This window comes from Colobus angolensis, unplaced genomic scaffold (genome assembly GCF_000951035.1).
Source record: "Colobus angolensis palliatus isolate OR3802 unplaced genomic scaffold, Cang.pa_1.0 Scaffold138, whole genome shotgun sequence".
NCBI lineage: Eukaryota > Metazoa > Chordata > Mammalia > Primates > Cercopithecidae > Colobus > Colobus angolensis.
In genome coordinates, this window is record NW_012114466.1 from 96294 (window position 1) to 103475 (window position 7182).

Below are 7182 nucleotides of genomic sequence, written 5' to 3' on the forward strand. Positions count from 1 at the left end.
GTGACCAAAGTTTCTCTCCATCTCCCTGCTCTTCCTGCACACCAGCTTCTATTCCTCCTTCCACTGAGGTTTTCTTGCCTCTGTTCCCCTGCAGCCTCCTGTGGCTCCTGATCCTATAGGTACAAGTCCAGCCTCTGGGAGATATGAACCCATTCCTGGGCTCAATTCCACATCCTTTGGGAAGGGTGAGGGGCTCACCCAGCACTAATGGAGTAGTGTCAGGCACACAATGATGACCTTTGTCCTGTCAGTGTGGACCAAGTGCCAGCTAAGAGGATTCATGTCAGTGTGTTATCCTGAGCCTGTGAGGTGGTTTTCTTATGGGTATTACCAGTGAAGACCAGAGAGCTGATTGCCATGCCCAAGGCGAGAGCAGTAATGCCCCAGTGGGGGTTAATTCATGGCTACTGGCTCCAGTGAGCATGCTCTATCAGCCATGCTCTTCCTTTCCCTGTTACTGCTCTCTGTTCTAGTTGGAGAAAATGGCACAAGCAAAGAGCTAGAGGGAGACAGACTGGCACAGAGGGAATCATGTTAGGAAGTGTGTTGATGGCATGCTGGTTGGGTAGGGAGGAACCTTGGCCCTGCTGGTGGGACTCTGAGAGCAAAGATGATGGCATTGGGCACAGTAATAGGATGGGATGGGGGAGAGGGCGTGGGAGCCGTGGAGAAGGAAATAAGGTGGAAAATGAAGACAGGGACCCAGAGCAAGAACACAGCACTCAATAATGAACAAGTGCATTAGTCCGTTCTCATACTGCTATAAAGAACTATCTGAGACTGGGTGATTTATGAAGAAAATAGGTTTAATTGACTCACAGTTCTGCAGGCTTAACAGGAAGCATGATTGGGAGGCCTCGGGAAACTTACAATTATGGTAGAAGGCAAAGGGGAAGCAAGAACCTTCTTCACAGGGTGGCAGGACAGAGCGAGAGAGAGCACATGAGGAGGAAAGTACCGCACACCCTTAAACCACTGGATCTCACGAGAACTCATTCACTATCATGAGAACAGCACACGGAACTCCACCTACATGATCCAAGCCCCTCCCACTCAGTCCCTCCCCCAGCGTTAGGGATTGCTATTCAACTTGAGATCTGGGTGGGGACGCAGAGCCAAACCATATCAACAAATAGGAATTTATTTTATTTTCGCACCAAAGAGCCCGGTTTGGCTTCCTTTGTTCGTCCCGCTGGCCAACGCTCTGTGTGGCTTCCCTCATAAATGCCCCCAGGCCTCAGAATTCTCACCCCAAAGGGTTCGAGACTGAGTCTGCAAGACACGGATCATCCAGATGAGTGTTTTCCTCTTTTCTCTGTGGCGCTGAGGGGCTAAGAAGCATCTAGAGATCTCATGCAGCTCTCAATTTCCCACCACAGCCACGGCCCCCACTCAGCATAGCCCAAAAAAGGAGCAAAAAGCAGAAAGCTCAAGGACCCTCAGAATCAAGGTAAATTTTCTTTCTAAATAACTTGAGAATTCTTTTTCCCTCTAGTGCTTGAATTTTCGAAGCTCTACTTGATGTTTTTAAAACGTTAAAATGACTCTGATTTTGAATCGAGCTCGTTGGTCTTGCAAAGAAAATAACTGTGCTTCGAAAGGAGAATAAACAAGTCAGGAAGGGAGAGTGAGGAGATCCTCATCTCCTTCCGGGACCCAGACCCCACCTCCCCCTGCACACTCCACGCTCAGGTGCATCTGGAGGTGGAAAGACTCAGGGTCAAATGACAGCTCTGCATCTTGAGACTGTGTGACCTTTGGTGAGTGACCTCACATTTCTGGGTCTTGGTTTTCTCAATAAAAATAAATAGAGAGATAAACAGGTCTACATGGAACAATGCTTGGAACGAAATGGAATAACATATGCAAAATAGCTGTGCACTTCTGAAAGTCCTCTGTAAATGTACTCTCCTGATTCATGTCACTGATAATTATTATTGCTAGTTATTCTTTCAACCTACTGTATGCAAACCCCCTGTGCTTCATGCCGGAGGAAGGAATTGGGTTGAAATTGTCTACTTGCAAAAGTTATAATATTTTTCTTTCAGGCTTGTTCTCTCAGAACACAAAATCACTATTCAGTACCTGGGACATTACAATAATACATCTTAATGAAAACTTAATTAATTTGAAATGATTGCTTTGTTGTAAGTAGAGTGAAAAAAATCTTTAAAAATTGGCAAATGAAAGAGAAAAATGTTTTTATATAAGTACTTAGGAGAGACATATTGAGGCCATGAATATTTCTGAAATAAGAGAACATAAAACTTGAATTTGTAAAGTTGTTTTCTTAATTTGGAGGGCTGTTTCAACTTGTTTCCAAATGAAAATAAAAGAACCAAGTTCTGTAGCTTGTGCAAATGTATGAGGAAATCAATGTAAGCTTTTTTCTTCGTCTTCTTTTATTTTTTATTTTTTTATTTTTTGGGGACAGAGTCTCACTCTGTCACCCAGGCTGAAGTGCAGTGATGTGATCTCGGCTCACTGCCACCTCTGTCTCCCAGGTTCGAGCAATTCTCCTGCCTCAGCCTCCCGAGTAGCTGGGATTACAGGTATGTGCCACCACGCCTGGCTATTTATTGTATTTTTAGTAGAGATGGGATTTCCCCATGTTGGCCAGGCTGGTCTCAAATTCCTGACCTCAGGTGATCTGCCTGCCTTGGCCTCCCAAAGTGCTGGGATTACAGGCATGAGCCACTGCGCCTGACCTTCTTCTCTTTTTTTAAGAAAACCTGTTTTCCAATAGGGTTTGACAACATGGGCTCACTGGGGGCTTCAAGTGTTTATTGTTTGGTTTAGTTTTACAGAAAGACACAAAGCTCAAGACCAGAAGTACAACTGAGGGAGCATATGCTGTAAGACTGCCTCCCAGACACACCACTGCAACAGTGAATCGCACTGTTTAGACTTTGACTTCAGGGTCAGGGTCAGCTGATGAGACTGGCCCCTTGATGAGGTGAGCGGCCACCAAGCAGTGAGAGCAGCTGAGTTTGAGCCGTGTCTCTGCCGTCTGTAACTCTCATCTTGAGCAGGTCCAGCCTCAGTGTGGGCCTCAGATCTCCCATCCTTGAAATGAGAGAATTCAAATCCAGCTCCAGCTCTGCAGCCCACGCCCTTCCCTGCATTACACGGCATCCAATAGGCTTGAAGAAGGAGTGAATGACATTCGAAGATCACATCATCTAGGCCATACTCCTCACCCACCCCAACCCTTGTTGTCCTTTACGTGGTTCCCATTCATCTTTCTTCTCTTGGGCCCGGGGGTGTGCTGGTGAATGTTTAACAGCCACTCCGTGAAAAAAACAAAACGGTCTTGATTGATGGCATTTGCTGATTTTCTTGGTGTAAACACTCCCACTATGGGCTGTTTCAAGCAACCACAGCGATGCTGCTGAATGCTGATCCTGGAAGAGTCGGTGCAAGCTGGTTCTGGCACAGCGCTGGCTGGGTTGCTCCAGGATAGGGACGCTCGCTCCCTGCTGGCTAAATGTGAAATCGGATGAGATCATTACCAGCTAATATTCATTGCGTGCTTATTGTGAGCCGAGCTCTCTGCTCAGAGCCTTGCATAGGTTGTCTCGTGGAATCATCAACACGGTCCCAGGATTCAGTCCCTCGGTACAGATGGTTATGTAACCTGCCCCAGGCCACGCAGCCACGAGGAGGAGGAGTTGAACCGGCCATGGCGCCTGAGTTCATAGCCCATGGTTTTAGGCGATATGCTATCCTAGATTTCAGCCTTGCTGCTTTCTGCTCTTGAAAGCCTGCAGAAAAATGCCTTGAGACATAAAGCAAGTCCATTTGCACTTGGTTCCTTTATTTTGAGCTTATTTATCAAATCTCCTGATGATCCTCATGCATCTCTTTATTGCACCTGGCCTACTAAGACATGTATTGGTAAACATACTTTGGTGATATTTATTGTCATTCTAAGAACTCACAGATTTATACCATTTAGGGTTCTGTGTTTTGTTTTTGGATAGGCCTCATTAACAGGGTAGAGTTCAGACATATGGGTCTTGTATAAAAAAAGTGACTTCGTAGCAGCTTTTTTTGTCGTGTGGTGTGTGTGTGTGTGTGTGTGTGTGCGTGTGATTATGGAAAGTAACAGCCTTAAGTAAAGGGAGCTATTTGGAGCAGAGAGGTTTTTAATTAGGGTGATATTCCAGAGCTGAGTGACAGTGTTTCTTGAATAACAGAAGCCTGGAGAGCTCTCCCTTGGAAGGGCATTGCCATACACCAGCCGGCCAAACTGATTTTTCAGGAAATTAGGCCCTGCATACCCGAACTGGCAGAGGCGCGAAGCTTTTGTCTGGCTGAGCATGGTACAAAATGGTTTGGAACATAAACAATTATCTGGAGAACCCAGGCTGCATGGATTGCCAAACTGGTCAATTTGTCCTCATCAGCAATACAATGTCCACCCAGGGCATGATTCTGTGGGCCGCTCCCCTTGGCCCCGGACCGACTGCCTCCAGGGGGATGCCAATCTCATGCCACTGCACCTGATTTTAAGCAAACTCAGAATATGAAAATGTGGATTTTGAGAGGTGTAACTTGGGTGAAATCAGCTTTGTGGTGTAGAGCACGACGTAGCAGTAAGAGCATTTGTAATAAGTAATGGTTCTGTTGTGGCATATAAATGCTTGCTACTAATTATTTAAAAATTCAGGCCGGGCACAGTGGCTCACACCTGTAATCCCAGCACTTTGAGAGGCTGAGGTGGGTGGATCACCTGAGGTCAGGAGTTCGAGACCAGCCTGGCCAACATGGTGAAACCCTGTCTCTACTAAAAATACAAAAAAATTAGCCAGGCGTGGTGGCATGTGCCTGTAATCCCAGCTACCCAGGAAGCTGAGGCAGGAGAATAGCCGGAACCCGGGAGGCAGAGGCCACTGCATTCCAGCCTGGGTGACAGAAACCATCTCAAAAAAAAAAAGAAAGAAAGAAAATCCTGCCATTCAGAAATTGTATTAGCTGGCTCTCATGTTACTAATAGAGACATCCCTGAGACTGGATCATTTCTAAAGGAAACAGGTTTAATGGACTCACAGTTCCACATGGCTGGGGAGGCCTCACAACCGTGGCAGGAGATGAAGAGTAAAGGGGTGTCTTACACAGCGGCAGGCTAGAGAGAGCGTAGGCAGGGGAACTGCCCTTTATAAAAGATTTCAGATCTGGAGACGTACTCACTATCACGAGAACAGCACTGGAAAAACCTGCCCCTGCGATTCAATTCCCTCCCACAACACGTGGGGATTATTACAATTCAAGGTGAGATTTGCGTGGGGACACACAGCCAAACCATATCAGAAATCATCACGTAGTTGGCAACTTTTCTTGTTACCTGCTGTCATGTAACAGAAAGCCCCGAACATCCTGGCATTAGGCAAGAACTACCTTGTAGTGGTCATAGAATCTGCGGGTCAGAATCTGCATGTGTCTCGTCTCCACAATCTTGGCACTGAAGGTCACTGAGAAGCGTGCTGTGGCCAGCACGCTTGACTGGGGTCCAATTTGCCTGTCCCCTTTCCTGGCTGCACTTTGAGGGTGGTCACTGCCTGCTTTGCTTTGCTTTGCTTTGCTTTGTTTTTGAGACAGAGTCTCACTCTGTTGCCCAGCCTGGGGTGCAGTGGCACGGTCTTGGCTCACTGCAACCTCCGCCTCCTGGGTTCAAGTGATTCTCCTGCCTTAGCCTCCTGAGTAGCTGGGATTACAGGCATGCGCCACCATGCCCGGCTAATTTTTGTATTTTTAGTAGAGACGGGGTTTTGCCATGTTGGCCAGGCTGGTCTTGAACTCTTGACCTCAAGTGATCCACCTGCCTCAGCCTCTCAAAATGTTGGTATTATAGGCATGGGCCACCACGCCTGGCCTGGGCACTGCTTTCAAACCAGGGTTCTGTGACTTGAGGACAGGGGGCCCAGTGAGGAAGCAATAGCCACACTGAGAGTGGTCCAGGGTTCTCTTCCCATGGGCAGCAGCTTGTTCCCACTTGGGTCCGAGTTCCTGCCTGTCCTGGTCCTCAAGGTGCTGCCTGCCCAGGGCTGTCCAAGCTCCCTCTTCAAGCCCACTTCTCTGGATTCTGGCCATGGCACTGCTTCTGCGGATGGGGCTGGGAGGAGGGAGTTACGTGTGTCTGAAGCTCTGACCCCCACAACCCCACCCCACGTCTGTAAAGGGCAGGCTCCACGGAAGATCATGTGAAACTTGGAGTAAACCCCTAGCTTTGGTCAAGCGTCCCTTTGCCTGGCTTGTCCCTGTGGATGGTGTGGTCTCTCTGGGGTCCCCGGGGTCCTCTGGACACTGACTCAGGGCAGGACGTAGAGATCCCAGATCCTCTTCCACCTTAACTTGCCCTCGGGGTGGATTTAACGTTCTACTTTTATACTTCTCTGTGCCTCACTTCCTCCTTTGTGAGAGGGAAATCTTCTCACTCCCCACCTCAAAGGGTTGTTGCAGGTGTCCAATGAGGTGTTGCATGGAGGGCTCAGAGCCCGCCTGGTGCAGAGAAGAGGTACCTGAATGTGAGCACCCATGACCGCTGGGGCCGTTACATTGCTACTGTAGTTGGGGTGAGGAAGTGCCCTGCCACAGGACACTGCCACCACCAACGAGGCCGCTGTCCCCTTCCTCCTCCTCCTGCTTTTCCCAGGCCTTGGCTCTGACGTGGTCATCTATGGGGCCCCTCCTCTCCCCAAGCCTCTCTCCCCAGCTGGACTGTGGGGGCAGAAGACGGGTCAGCTGTCCTCTCGCTGCGCTTCCGGCCCCGTTGTTCCTGGGCTCCCCACTTTCGCTGGGTTGCCTCTGCTGGCATCCTTGGCCTTAGACCCTCCCTAGCATGCAGGGGGCTGCCCAAGGAGGCCTGGCTCTTCCTGTCAAGTTCAAAGCATTGACGGGATGCTCAGGGCCCACGGCCTTCATCACCCCCCACCAGCAATGGTAGCCTTATTGCTATTTAAAATGATTTTTACTAAGTGACTCTAACTGGCTGCCCATAAAATAATGAAAGGAAAAGTATTCTCATTAAAGAGGAGTTTATTTAGATTGTAAACTCGGGTCTGCTAATTGTGGTCTCATGCCAGGAGGCCAGTGAGGCTGTCTGTCGTGGCTGATTGAGAGGCAGTGGCGGTGACTGCTTACCCTGGCTCCGACTGGGCACTAGGAGGGGGTGCTCTTAAG

The 7182-nt window shown here is 48.7% G+C and overlaps 1 long non-coding RNA gene across 1 annotated transcript; it reads left to right on the forward strand.

Annotated features, from left to right (window-relative positions):
* The first annotated feature begins 1377 nt into the window (after positions 1-1377).
* Positions 1378-3326, forward strand: LOC105506552. The gene is made up of 2 exons (XR_001000943.1): positions 1378-1450; positions 2800-3326. It is a non-coding gene; the product is annotated as an uncharacterized LOC105506552 (long non-coding RNA).
* The last annotated feature ends 3856 nt before the right edge of the window (positions 3327-7182 follow it).